Genomic DNA, 15938 nt, shown 5'->3' on the forward strand with positions numbered 1-15938 from the left:
GATAATCACTGCAGCGATGCAGACGTCTGTCTAAATGTTTTTATAATGGTTATGTTTTTAACATTTAAGTGATTTTTAATAGTCAAGTAAAATATTTCGATGTTCGTTACGAGTTATTTTATTTCGACAAGGATTAAATTATCCTCTGTTAAAATTATCCATCTAATGATAAAAAATAAAAAATATAGCATTCTACAAATATAATGAAAATTTTTTTTAAAGATATTCATGTTTTTTCAATTAAGTATTTTATTATACTCTAGAAATATCATAAAATATTTGGGCTAAAATAATGAGGCCGTTCTTAGATATAAATAATATTCCTACAAATTAATATAATAGATGAATGATAAATAAAATAATATTTTTATATACATTTTTTTTTAAATACGTATCTTTATATATTTATTAATAATAAATTATTATTAATTAATATTAGATAGGCATTCCCTAGATATTATTTTAAGTAATAAATATCTGTAATATATATAAATTATTTAAAAATAACATAATGATGAAAATAATGAGCTCTAAAAAATATATAAATTAATATGTATTATTAATAATTTATAATTATTATTATTTATTTTAATCAGTTTAAAAATAATTTATTTTAAATAAATTCAAATATAACTGAAATAACTATGGTGTTTAACTATGGAAAATATTAATCGAAAAACTAAAACCAAAAAGCTACCAGTTTTTTAATATCTCACATAATAAATATATTGTTTAAATCATTGTAACAACATTTTGACGAATTAAAAATAAAAAAAAGTATGAAACGCATTACAAATAGATTAATGTCGAAATAATGACAGTATATAATGATATATGTTATATTTTATATTGTAACTATTATGAAGTAAGTAAATTGAGTCCCAATAAGGTTATAGGAATTTTAGACAAATTTAAAACGGGATATTTTCAAAACGTAGAAAAGTTTCATCTCCAGATATATACATATATAATAGTTTATTAAGGATGAGAAAACTATAGGAGGTAAAATTGGCAAAATATGCATAAAAAAAAAGAAAATTTGCCAATGCATAAAAATTGTAAATATTTAATTTAATATTTTTATATAACTACTATTATTATTTATTAAATTATTTTACAACCATAAAAATAAATACATCTATGTAATTAAATTGAATTTATGGCATTGAAAATTTAAACATTTTCAACACCTAAATGACGACGTTTGTCCGAATAAATATTTTTACAACGAGAAAAACTTATAAATCTAAAAAATATATTTATTTTTGTAAATATTGTGACACTTCCAGTTAATTTTTTTTTCATACTTCCAAATTATATGAAATCATTGTTTCATTGTAAAAATCTTTCATATATAAAACTATAGGTTTTGTGTTCAATTATCGTTTTATAGGATAAATTGTATTAAAAATACGAATTTACTAAAAATGCATTTAGGTATATGCACGAAAAATCATTAATATTATGCTGTTCTTGAAAAAATTATCAAAATATGTAAAAAAAAAAAAAACTATACAAATATGAACTTACTAGGTTAGATGGTTATAGAACAAATTCTTAGCTCACCTATACCTATAGAAGACATCGAAAAAAATATAAAATTTATATACCTTCTCATCTCTAGTTATTATATTACCAGTCCTAAATTTGAAGTTTGAAAAAACTATTTATTCCGCAATACGTGTTTCCATGCAAATTATAACCGCACCACAATTTACATGAAAAATAATAAGACATTATTTACAGTGACCTAACTGTTAAGTTTATACTGTTTCAATTAATGTTTAAGTTATACTTGATTTTCAAATAAGTAGCTAATAATGCAAACTATTTATGATATTTATTCGTCACAAATCTTTTTCTAGAAATAATTAAGTTCTGGCAAAATGACTTTTTTCTAGAAATAATTTTTAATTTTCGTTTTTTCAAATCTTAATTGTAATTGTCTTTGATTTTGTGTCAAAATATTTAATGGTGTATTAATATAATATAGGTGGTATATGATTAAAACTGATCAATAAAATTTAAATTGTTTTATATTATATAATCAATAATATGTATTATATTTTATAACTAATTTGTATTATTTAAAATGCCTTATTACATATTATCTAAATTAAACTTAATGTCTGACAGAATATGAAATGTTCCGTTTCTTTTGTAATTGGCGTATATACTAGCTGGCTATAAGTACTTGTTTTGTCACAAATATCATAATATAATGGTTTATGGTAAAATATTTAGTTTAATTGTAATATTGTATAATGGTATATATACTTCATAAGTTATAATTGATTAATAAACAACAACAGATATAGGTATAAGTGAACAGTTTATTATTTTTCAAAAGTAATAATTTGAATTATACTATTTATAATGGATACATTGTGTCAGTTTGTTATATAATTAACAGACTTTAACGCGTTATACATTCACCATTCATGAGTAGATTTTACACATTGGAGTACGCATTTATAAATAATCTTTTTAAATATTTTTTTCTTTTAAATTTCTTTGTACCTATTACCTAACACAAATCGCATTAGTCCCATGTGTAGTACGTCGATGTTATGAATCTATTTGATTATCCCCGAATGTACAAGTATATATAAAGTACCTTATACATAAATACATAATATTATTACGTGCGGCGGTATATAATATTCAATACTATTGTGTAAATTTGGTTTTGTCGTGTTTCGGTTAGCCATCAAAATATCAATGAGAACAGAAATTACCTATGTACATAGATATTAGGTATTACTGTATTAATTATTATTATTATTATTATGTTTTCGATTTAATCTATATTTCATGCCAGAATATTTAGAAATAAATTAAAAGTACAACATGAAGATTAACATAAACGACGTTATAGACGGTAGATATACGTACGTATAGGTGAAGCTGTCGTGATTAAATCTTATAGCCACATGCAGCTGCTTACTAAGTAATTGTACCTTCACCCTTGCAAGTTGCAATATAATAATAATATTTACGATATTTTTTTCAAGTAGATGAGTGCATGACGATTGTATCGTATCGCTTGTTTAACACGTTGTTTAAGGCGTTCATTTCGTTTCAGAGATATGCGTCAGCATCATTTTCACACATATAATATGAATAATTATGATTATACTCAGTGGTGAATCACTCCGTATATATCTATAAGTTGGTTGCCACTACGCTATTTTTTGTTTTGCTTATCTCCGCGCCACTACCGTTGCGCTGGATATTTGCGGCGCTGTCCGGTTGGTATCTGTGCGCCGTGCGGTGACGGTTTTTACCGGTTTTTAAATTAGAACATTAATTTATTATTATGTATTTAACAATTTATTGGTTTGATACGGGTCTGTGCGTTCTAATGTCTGATGTCTATGAATGTTGGATCAGTATAAAATATAAATCATCCTTAACCAGTCTTACTTATTTAGACTCCTATAGTGTTTACACCATAAAATAATATAATTAATAGGTACCTTATGGCTTATTCTACGATCACCCACTGATCGCTTTACACCGCAATCGCTATTTGCAATAATTGCTTTCGGTATACTGAACTGATGTATACATCTACTAGTAATCTGATGTAAAATTATTTTTAAACATTTTTTTATTCATATTATCTTCTAGAGTGCAACAAAGAACAAAATTTAAAAAATAAGAACTGAATTATTTATATATATTTATTTTTGATAAATGATTATAGTAGACGTTTCTAGGTATCAAAAAATATTTAACTTGAGAGGACGTCATACCCGCATGCGTTGTCTCTGTCTTACTAACGTACATCATAACAAATTTTCATACATTTTGTGATGTTAGCTTTAATATTAGAGTAAATTTACCTTTTATCAAATTTAAAGGTAAGAATATTATCTAGACAACGACATATGCTCTTAATGATATTAATATTTTAAAGTGAGTTACAGCTATGTAAAATATAACAACTTTAAAATGTTTATAACTCACTTTAAAATGATATAATATCAATAAAATCATATGTCGTTGTCTAGATAATATTCTTACCTTTAAATTTGATAACAAGTAAATTTACTCTAATATTAAAGCTAACGTCACAAAATGTATTCTGCTGAACGAAAATTTGTTATGATGTACGTTAGTAAGACGGAGATAACACATGCGGGTATGACGTCCTCTTAAGTTGATACACTAGATGTTGGCATTTCTATACATTCAATACATCTTGAACTCGGGCACTAAAGCAATATCATCACTGGTGATGTCTGTAGGTGATAAATACGTTAGACATTTTAAGTACATGAGCTGCTCATTATTTAGTTTTGCTTTCTTCGGTTTCTTCGGTGGTTTTTGTTTGGGTATCATCAATCTATTTGGTAGAAGCTTTTGCGCCCTTACATTTGGAATTGGCGGGTTAAATATCTTATTAGCTTCACGTTGAGTGAGTTTCACTGCTTCACACTTCAATTTTGTATTAGTAAACTTCTTTGCTTCACTCTCTTCAATTAATTTTAATAGATTCTCGGTTTTTTGCCACAGAGGTTTTTGAAATTCATCTGAATCGTTTAACGATTCATTTAATCGATGAAATAATGATTTAATAACTTTAGATGATCTAGTTAGATTTTCTTCAGGTGGTTTATTTAGTGCTGCATTAATTTCCACTGACATCAATTTTATATTAAATAATGTGTCATTAAACATTATAGATTTAATATTTTTCAAATTTGTTTGGTGATTTTCAGTTAATATTTGGTTGATTCTATCTATATTCGACACTATATTCTGTTTTAATTTATTTTCGTATTTACGTCTACCATCATTATACTGCTGCTTATTATTTAAAATTTTAGGAGAATTATCTATCAAATCCAAAATGAATATATTATCTCTAGTTTTCTTATCCAACATAGCCAATTTTTTTGTAAATTGTTCTTCAGATTCCCAGTACATTTTTAATACTGGCTCTATTCGATCTTCTTTAGAAAATTCTTCTAAAAGCTTTTGATAAGCATAACTCATATAATCGTCATTAATTTTTTTATTGAAATCGTAATCAGGCATAACAAAATCATGATTCAACTTATTAATATTGAACTTCATTTTCCACTCTGGCGGACTCAACCATGTTAAAACCATGTAACAACCTTCTGATATCATTAGTCGTTTCAATAATCTTAGTTTACTATTCTCTACAACTTCGTGATCATGTATACACTCTTCCAATTCATTTTTTAGAGCTTTAGTGTTAGCTATTTCATTTTTCACTTCGTCTTTAATATTTTTCACCTGATTTTCTTTAAACTCAATAAAATGTGAAAACGATTTTTTTACTTGTGTAAGTTTACGGGTTTTATAATTATAGTCATTATTGTCTCGAGTAATACTACTATTAATATTTTCCGACTGTTTATCTATAATCTTAATTGCTGGCTTTGTATATTTAATTTCTTCTAAATCTAATTTGTATCGTATAAAATGATTTTCCCCATTGCCATGAATTATATTACGGGGTAATTTTTTTTCTTTAGCATTTAACAATTTTTTAAAGGCTTTTTTTTCAATTTTTGATTTTTTATTTGTCAAATGTATTAAATCGTTGATAGTTACAATCTGGTTAACGTCATTTAATTTTTTCAATATCTCGAGCTTTTTAGCATCTTCATTTTTTTTCATTTCATTATCATTTTTGTCCTTTGCTTCTAATGTTTTTGGTAAATTAAGAATTAATTGTTTTGCCTTTTCTTGATATTTTATGTTTGAAATTGTATAATGTCCCAAAGAAATCATTGAATCCGATGAACTAGTTGTAAGGTCCATTCTTTAAACTATGAAATATAAATAAATAATGTTTTAAAAATAATTAACTATGTTTAAAAAAAAAAATGTAAGCAATACCAAGGTATTCTATTATTCTATTATCTAAGATATAGATATGGTATGATAAATTTATAAGTTTTGCACAATATGTGCAAATCGCAATTAATCCTACGTTAGAATTATCATTAGTATCAAACTTTTTTCTAATGTGGGACATTGTTGATAAAGGCAAATTCTAAAAAATATTTTATTTATGATAATCACTATATAATATATTATATTGTTACAATTTTAACTAAATTTAGTTTAAACAAAAATAAATAATAAGTTATATGATGATAGAAATTAGCATATCAGCGTCGTGTACTCTACGAGCTATAATTAAATGTTAAGTAAATTGTGTATTGCCCCGTCTATTTTGAAAACAGACCAAAATTAAATTCGTATAGGCCGTTCAATTTTAGATATTTGATAACAATTAAAGATTATACACGTACACTACCCACTACCTACTTAACTATTTATTATGTATTATTTAGTATTAGATAATGTATTTTAAATATTCAAGGTAAAGTTTATAGCTCAACTTTTGTAATTAGTTTATTATAAGTGAACAGTGGCTATATCCTTTAAGTGCGTAAATAAGTATCTTATAAAATTAATTCAAAACTAATTTTTCATTGTATGAAAAATAATGATAAATAATTACTTTCCAAATTTTAATATTATAAATATTTTAGACTTTTAGCGGTGCGATGAATGAATCTATTGGTTTTAAATTGATATTTGTTTTTTGTGTGCATTTGCTTTATCAGAAAACATTATCGGCGAATGTGAACTTTGTATCCTGTTATAATACATTTTTTTCTTTTGCGTCTTATAATTACGTTTCATTTTTGTTATATTTTATAGCAATTAATCTCTTTTTGAGCCATTTGTAGAAAAAAAATATTTCGACCGGAAAGTAAAATTAATTATTTAAGTGTGCGTGAAGTTAAAATTATTCAACATAGCATATTCACCCGTAAAATACCTATTTTTCTTAAAACAATTTTTATTTTTTTGTTGAAATTCAGAAATTAATAACCGTCGATATTTGAAATTTTCACCAAAAGTTTATTTTATCATTACTCGTACATAGTATAATTTAATCTTTTTGAGCTATTGTTAGATATTTTCAATGACAATTTTTTTTTAGTTATTCAAACGCTGGATATTTAAATATACACAATACATATATAGTTGGTATAAATAAAATGTGGTCCTAAAAATCACGCATTTCATTTTGTAATATAAAATACCTAATTGCTCTATAAGTAAACAACCTATTTTATATATTTTTCGGGAAAAATGAGTGATATAATTGCGATTATACCTACATTAATTAATCTAAAATATGTACTATTCATGCTAATCGTATGTTCATAAATACTTGAACGATTACGAAGCTTGCTTTTTTTTTTTGAATGACTATAATAATTACTATAGCATATACATATTACAGTGACAGCAAACGGCGCCACTTATATCATTTTACCGAGAAAATATCTATTGATTATATTATATACGGTGTAAACGTATAAAATATTTTTCAAATACATTTTAGAGCAATGATTGTCCAAATAATGCATCGGTACATAAAATTAGTTCTGGTAAACGGCGTCATCGTTTTGTCCTAGCAATACCATCGGGATAGACTGATAAAAATAATATATGTAAATTAATTTTTTTAAACACGTTTTGTGTTGACGGCTTGACGCGTGGTATACCGGACATTATTATAAACATTTTGTACACACATGACATACTAAACTACGTATTAGGTGTTATAATTATATATATTTACATAGTTACCCAAGTGTTGAATATATACTAAACAATACATTATTTAAAAAAATGTATCTTTTACATAAAATATCACTTAAAGCGCGGACTATAGATATGTTTATAATTTATATAGATAGTATATATGTATTTATTTTATGCATGAGTGCATCGAACGATTTAAACAACATGTTATTACAATACCCATATAACAAGATATATAATTGTAAGTACTTATCTAAATACTAAATATGAATGCCGTCATATATTGGTTTTCGTATATAGTGACCCTGGGCTTAGAACCTAAAATTCGTATAGTTCAGGTTTAGACTTTTAAAATGTAGTAATAAATTGTTTGGCTTCTAAGTTCGATTTTGGTTTTTATAATTACAGAAAAAAGGTACTCGCTCATATTATTATAAACTATATATTTGGCGTAAGTGTGATAATTATAGATATTCAAAGAAGTAATGCAAAACAAAATATCATAGAACTTACTGCGTACTGCGATGGCCAGTTTGTACCGATATTTGTAAAATAATAAAATAATAAAAATATAATTTTTAAAATCCGAAAAAATTAACTATACGGTCAATTACATATTATCAGAAGGATTTTTTCGTTTTATTATAAATAAAGGTCTGTAGGCTTGAAACCATAGGTACTAATCATTTGTATACAATATTTTTTTAAAATAAATTATGTTTTTAATATTTAATACATTATTATTATTTTCGTTTTTGAAATTTTTAATTCTATTAATGACAACATGCATTTTTAATTCTCTATTTCAAAGCAGAACATTTTTTGGTGTAGGTACTTCCTACATTTTCTATGTTATATAAAATAAACATACAAAATGATAACAATAATAAATAGTATAAAAATATAATGTTTTGCAAAAACGTGGTTTTATACAGACTTAAAATGTGTGTAAAAAAAAATATTCTAGAAAATATTCATAATATGAGATGAATCACCTAACTGGTATAAGACGTATACTTTTATTTTTGTATCTGTTGTACACGGTACAGGTGTTGAATATTATTGAATTTTTGAAACGTTGTGTCCCCAACCGGTAGTTTAGTTTAATTAATACTGAAGAAACACTATATGATTGATAGATCTTGTTCTATCGTGTGACACATTGGTGCGTCGGAGAGTACGCATAATAATAACATAATAATTATTAAAACACGAGGGGTGTCGGAGAAAAACGAGACAACGTTGATGTATTGACACGTAATCATATTAATAATTTATTGTCCGTTGAATATACCATATACCATAGTATTATAAACTATAAGAGCAAACGCTTGATAATAAAATTACATATAATAATAATAAAAAAAAAACTGTTGCTAAGCAGTTTGCTTTTCGTCGTCCCATTAAAATACGTCAAACTAATAACATTTCAACGCGCCGACCCGATTCGACGTTCGACTTAATAACACTAAAACGAAAAATAATCGTTCTATACGTTGTACGTGTATGTATATAATATGCTGACGATGATATTATTTTCTGGATACGCTTCCGCGCCAACGAGCCAACGAGGTTTTCGTCGCATCTGATGTGTATTACTTTATTAGTTTATACAACCGTCACTTTATACCGTTATCGCTTTATTCTCGCGAAAAGTAATATTCGACAATGGCGATGAGTACGACGAGAGAGCGGCGGCCAAAATTCGTTTTCCGCGAGTGAAATGTCGAACGGGGAGGGTGGTAGGTCGAACGTCGCTTTGCGTTATATTTAATGCATACACCGCGTCCCGCGCCTACAACAGCCGACCACGCCGTCACCGCCGCCGACCACGTCATGGCACGTGCAGACACGGCGACTGCTGCTGTATAAAATGTACGACGCGTTATTATAACAGTCGTTTTAATAAATTATTAACTCTCCGCTAAGCAAGTTTCGTCAAATCATCACTCCGGCCGAGAGGAAAGAACAATAATTTTACGTCGCTCCATCCATAATCCCAAAACATTATAATATTATAATATAAGTATACGCATATATTATGATATGATTACAGTGACTGAGTGACTACACGCGCGTCTATATTATTATGATGTGTTTGTCGTGTATACTGCAAAGTGATGTACAGTATTATTGTTTTTGTTTAGCACTTTATTTTGTAACTCACAGGCGGTGCCTTTGAGAATTATGCATATTAAAATCAAAGTCAAAGGCACACAAATTGAATAAAAGGCGCTTTTGTATGTTTTTCTTACGGAAACTTAAAACTTAAAACTTATAACGAGTACTTATATTCATAGTCATTTTATATAAACATTTCAAGTTTAAATTCAAACGAAATTTGGTCGTTATAAACATGGACTCGTAGAAAAGCTTTTATTTTTGTTTATTTAATTCTTGTCTCTATCGTTATTTGTTTTTATTATTATTATTATTATTATTATTATTATTATTATTTTGATCTCATGTCTGACCAACTCGTTACTAAAACATTTGACATGTCTATAAAATATACAACACAACGAAAAGTTTTAACAGTTATTAATTTAATGCATACTATAATTCAATTATTGTGATTTTATGACTGCCTTTTAAAAAGTATCCTACAAACTACAACTTAAAACATTCGTCCATTAGAAATGCATAAAAATAAGAAATTGGGAAATTTTCTACGCTAAATCGTATTCATACATTTTTAAATGAATTTAAGTGTTATGATTTTTAATGTACTCGTAGTTCGTACTATAATATTTATTGGATTTCATATTATATAATATATTATCATAATATATCATATAATGTAAGATGTACTAAGAGTTAACACGTATTATTTATTAATCTCAATAACTTTTCAAAAAACGGGTCCAATGAACAATTTTCATGTGCATGACTTTCTTATTTTTTTAAATATCAACTTACTTCCTTTCAATTTCGAAAACTTAAAACATTTATTAGAATATCTACGAAATTAAAATAAATAGATGAAAAAATAAACAAAATATAGTTCTTAGGTTGAAATAATCAATTTTTACTTTTTAGAAGTCTTTTCCGATAAATATATATTGAGGGATAAAGAGTAGGTACATCATTTTTGAAAAAAATGTTTTCATTCGTAATAGTGAGATAGTGACATAATACGCATGTATATGTACGAAAGTTGTGTTATGAGTCATGACTAGGCCACTAGGGAATGGATTTAAATGCTAAAAAAAAACAAGAAAAATGTCTTTAAAAAATACGATTTATAATACATTCATAACAAATATTTTTTAAATACGCTCTTAAAATTATTTTTAACATTGCAAAAAATTGTTTAATTATATAACATTTTATTCTTTGGTATTAATTATTCGTATCATTTTCATCATCTTCTATAGTTCTCCTATCTTCTTTTTACTTTAAAAATTATTTCAAAAAAATTAATATACATTTTTGATACAATATTCGTTATACTTTTACCTTGTGTTTTATAATAGCACTGTATAATCAGGTGCCGCCGTTTAATTTCTATCGAAACTTATCAATTGCTTTATAAAAAACTACTTAAAAATATAAAAAATACACTAAAAATTTTAAAAAATGTCAAATAAAAGTTAGGTACATTTTGTAATTCCTCGATGTATGAAATGAACTTTGTTCTTGGAAAGTTGGAAAGCAATGTTTTCAGACATGTCGTCAATGTTTCAGAAAAGTAAATGCATTTTGCATTCAAATCCGATCTCTAGTCATGACTATGATAAATTATGAGTTGTAGTATATGTTTTAATGTATAGGTACCTATAGTAAATTCAAAAATAAATAATCGTATATACCTTACCTAATCTAGGTACCTACTTGACATGTTCACGTAATATTTAAATTAGTATTTTTTAAAACAATTTATGGATATTTTTTGTTAAAACGTATTGTAAATCGAGACATTTACATTTTTACTTTTGATTGACTTTTGTTGGTAAAAATTTTGTTTTTATATCAAAAACTTAGACAATTGATTACACGATTTCTTATAAGTTTTTCTTAAGGCAGTAAAAAAATTTCGAAAATCTATAGTTTTTTAAAATTACAAAAATGTGGAATTTTATGATAGGTGAAATTTTTCCCAATTATTTTTTTAATATTTAAAGTTGAAAAATGTTAGATTCGTAATAAGTTGTTTTTAGTGCAATAATAAAATAAATAATTCACCGTAAATCCACTTTACTTTTTTACGAGAGTTTTAAGTTTATACCCCTATTTTAACAAAATTACAATTACATAGTCGAACGTAAAATTATAATCTTTCCTTTTTTGCTGTAATTTATTTAAAAATAAAAATCATACTATAGAAACTTAAAATTTAAAATTCAATACATTCATCATACATTGTGATCTGTTTATAAATACCTTAATTACTTTAATATTTAATATTTACTAAATACTTTAATTGATATTTTTGAAAATATTAATTTAATATTTAGGTAATATAATTATCAACAATTGTCATTGCATGGATTGCTTATTTTAATTTTTTTATGAAACTGCCCGTGAGTCGTTTAGTTACAAAATAAAGTGCTAGACAAAAACAATAATACTGTATCACTTTACAGTATTATACACACTATACACGTATAATAATATAGGCAAATATTTATAATATTATAATATAGACACGCGTGTAGTCACTGTAGTCTTATAATATTATAATTTTTCGGATTATGGATACAAATTCCGAACTAAACTTCGTGTAGTGCGATAAGGTATGAAATCTTATACAACTTACAACCTTACTAATTAATTTTATACATACGTAATCATGTTTATTGTTCAGCCAAAATAAGAGTTTTTCTTTTTTTGATAAATGAAAATCGACATAAAAAGCTATATTATGTAGTATATTATTATCACGGTTATTTTAAAAATATATTGTAACCATGGAACATATGAATGTATTTTGTTTTTAAAGAAGTATAACTTCCTACATTAAAATAAATAGCTAAGTACAAAATATTATTTCTAATCTACAGATATTCATCAAATATACAGTATTATTAGATACTTTTGCACGATCGCAGTATATTATATAATTTTATGGTATATATTCTTAAACAATTTATTTAACTAAATGTATTTTTGTCTTTTGATTTGTATACTCGTGTTTAAACAGCTATAAATTAGCCTCCGTCATAAATTATTAGCTGTAGAGTAACCATTCCATTAGGTCATAATGCTAGACCAGTTTTGACAAATTCTAATTCTTCGAGTTACAAATGAATTTCAATAGGTATAAAACTTTAGACATATTATTGAAAAGCCTATATCACGTGATATTGGTAGCGACTTATTGATAAACTTATGTCATGTCCTAAGCCCAGACAGAAAAACAACATTGATATATCATTTAATATAAATAAACATTATTATATGACTACCTAGAGTTCATGCGATGTACATATTTACTTTTCGTCATGTCACTCATAACAGATATGTAGGGACTATATAGTGTATAAGTCAAATTATGAAAATATTATGATTGATAATACAATGTGAGAAAAGCACTGAGTATCGTTTTAATTTTACAAATTTATTTTTAATGTCTTTAATAATGATTTTAAATTTAAATCTATTGGACGCTATATAGTGCATGGGTCTGATGAAAATTAAATTTGCATATGCCAGATTAATGTAGGTGCGTAGAAATAATAACGAGTACCCTCTGCCCATACCGCCCGTGGATTACATTATAAACATCGAATACCTAATTAATTTACCTATACATATCCAACTAACAGTAGGTATCTATAGCAGAGACGGAATACACGAAAAGAAACGCCTTCAATAATGAAATGATTTAATAGCCGACAGGCATGACAAAAACAAAACAAGTGAAACAAAATATAAGTGTGTAATATCATATGCTTATTTTTTATTATAGTGTCCCAATACAAACAAGAGAAAAAATAAATTCTTTAATATCATATTATATTCATATTGATATGTATTAAACTATATAGCTGTTCCGTCACGGCGTTGCCCGTGTATTAGATGCGTTAATAATGTGTGAAGCTCATATCGGTCGTTGATAGGATACTACAAATATGTCTAATTACTTTAGATATGTTTTTATTTAATTCAATTTTGTAATTAATGATTAACTTTATCGTACTGAATTTATGCCTATGACACTCACAAAGAATGTGGCTTTCTATTGGTAAAAGAATTTTCAAAATCGGTTTAGGAGATCCAGAGATTGCCCCCGACAACGTCAAAAAACGACTTCTCTTTATAATACTCGTATAATAGTGGAGATTATTCATACTTAAAATATCTATCAGTTATCGCTTAATCCTTACCTTAGGCGAGTTACCAATATTATGTATTTACTCTCATTTTGGCTGAACAATACATATACATGATTACGTTTGTATAAATTAATTAGTAAAGTTGTAAGTTGTATAAGATTTTATACCTTATCGCACTATATATGAAGTTGAGTTCGAAAGTTGTAGGAGTTATGCGTATGAAGTTAGCCCCCCCCCCCCATGCCACAAATCAAATCACTCAAAACAAATTATAAGTTATAACAGAACAGTCTAAGAAATCAATTAAAAAATGATGAAGAACTTAAAAATTGAAAGTGTAAAATACGCAATTCTTCATTTTTGTGAATAATAAAATAAAAAAGGTTTTTATTTTATGATGTTACTACGTATAAAACTTTACTATTAGGTTCTAAAAATATATTTTATTATAATACTATTAATGTACAAATAATTTATTTGCTTAGTCCAATAACCAACATTGCAACCTGATATCAGTTTTTCACGCATCAAAATTACATTTAATTTTTAACTGAGAAAACGTGTTGCAAATGATTTAATTTCTATTATTGATAGAATATTTTAGAGTTGCTTGTGCAAATTTTGCCTAATATATAGATCCTAAAACTTACAAGTCCAGTATCAAGATTTAAAGAGATATAAATGTACAATAATTAATATTCTTTAATTGAACATGTCTCAATGCCTTACCGATATTTAATACGTTTAGTACACTAGTACCTACGCATATTTCACACGTTCAATGGGTTATAAATCGTGTATTTTTGTAAATAGAAATGAATTATGACTGAATATCCAATGTTAAAACATTTAATGTTCAAATGCATATAAAAATAATAATTTTTTGATGATGATAATAATAATTTTAATAATTTTGCTTTATGGTAGAATTTTATTTTTACATGGGTTGAGCAACTAATAAAAATCTTTTTTTTAAATTTTTAAATCTTAGGAAATTTTTCTGGAATTTCCAACTACAATACTTAGTATTTTTTTGAGAAATTTGTAAATGTTGTCAAAGTTCAAAATTTAAATGCTTATAAAAAAATATTGATATTATAAATTTTTGATATTTTTAATTGGAAAATGAAACATTTATTAATTCATTTATTTCATTTATTAACTATCCAATCACTTCAGCCTATTACATTATAGTTTGGTCTTTTTGTTATGATGTTTTTTTTGTGTTTTTTTAATAAACAAGACCGTTAGTATAATAGTCTACAGTAAAAACCTTAAATATAAGTAAGTCTAATCTAATGGGACCTATTTCGTATACGATTAAAAGCAAACAAAACAATCATTAACATATTATATACATTATCGGTAAAGACATATTTTATAATAATTGACATTCTTAAATGAAAGTTGAATAGATGCATGAAATACATGAATTACTGAAATGATTCAGTGACATAATTATATCTAGTATAGTTTTTATATTTTTTATTTATTTTTGAGTTTTACTTGAAAGGGACTATAATCAGTACAGCCATCTAACATTGACTTATTTATTTTAATGGAAAAGAATCTATTTATACATAAATAAAATACCTATATATTATGAACTATTCTTACTTAGTGTAGTATTATTAAAGTAAAAAAACTCACATTATTAACTTGAAATTTTGCGATATATTGAATAAATAAAATTCATATTTTAATAACAATAACATTCAAAGTTTAAATAATCTTGTTAACTTAAAAATCAATTTGGCTAGTTTTTTTTTTTTTTTGATACCTTAAATTTTCTTATCCAAATTACTAAAAATAGTATTTTTTATTTTTGTAAGTTTATGATATTAAGATATTTTTATTGAGTTCGACGTAAGGATCTAGATACTATTATTTTCTACTTTTTGTATATAATAATATAAGTACATAAAGAACGTTTAAAATATCAATTCAACAAAAATTAAAAAAAAAGTAATAATGTAAAATGTGTGTGAAAAGTTGTAGGTGATAAAATAAATTAAAAATATCGAAAAAAATGTAATAAAAAAATAAAAA

Source organism: Rhopalosiphum padi, chromosome 3, assembly GCF_020882245.1.
Source record: "Rhopalosiphum padi isolate XX-2018 chromosome 3, ASM2088224v1, whole genome shotgun sequence".
NCBI classification, from domain to species: domain Eukaryota; kingdom Metazoa; phylum Arthropoda; class Insecta; order Hemiptera; family Aphididae; genus Rhopalosiphum; species Rhopalosiphum padi.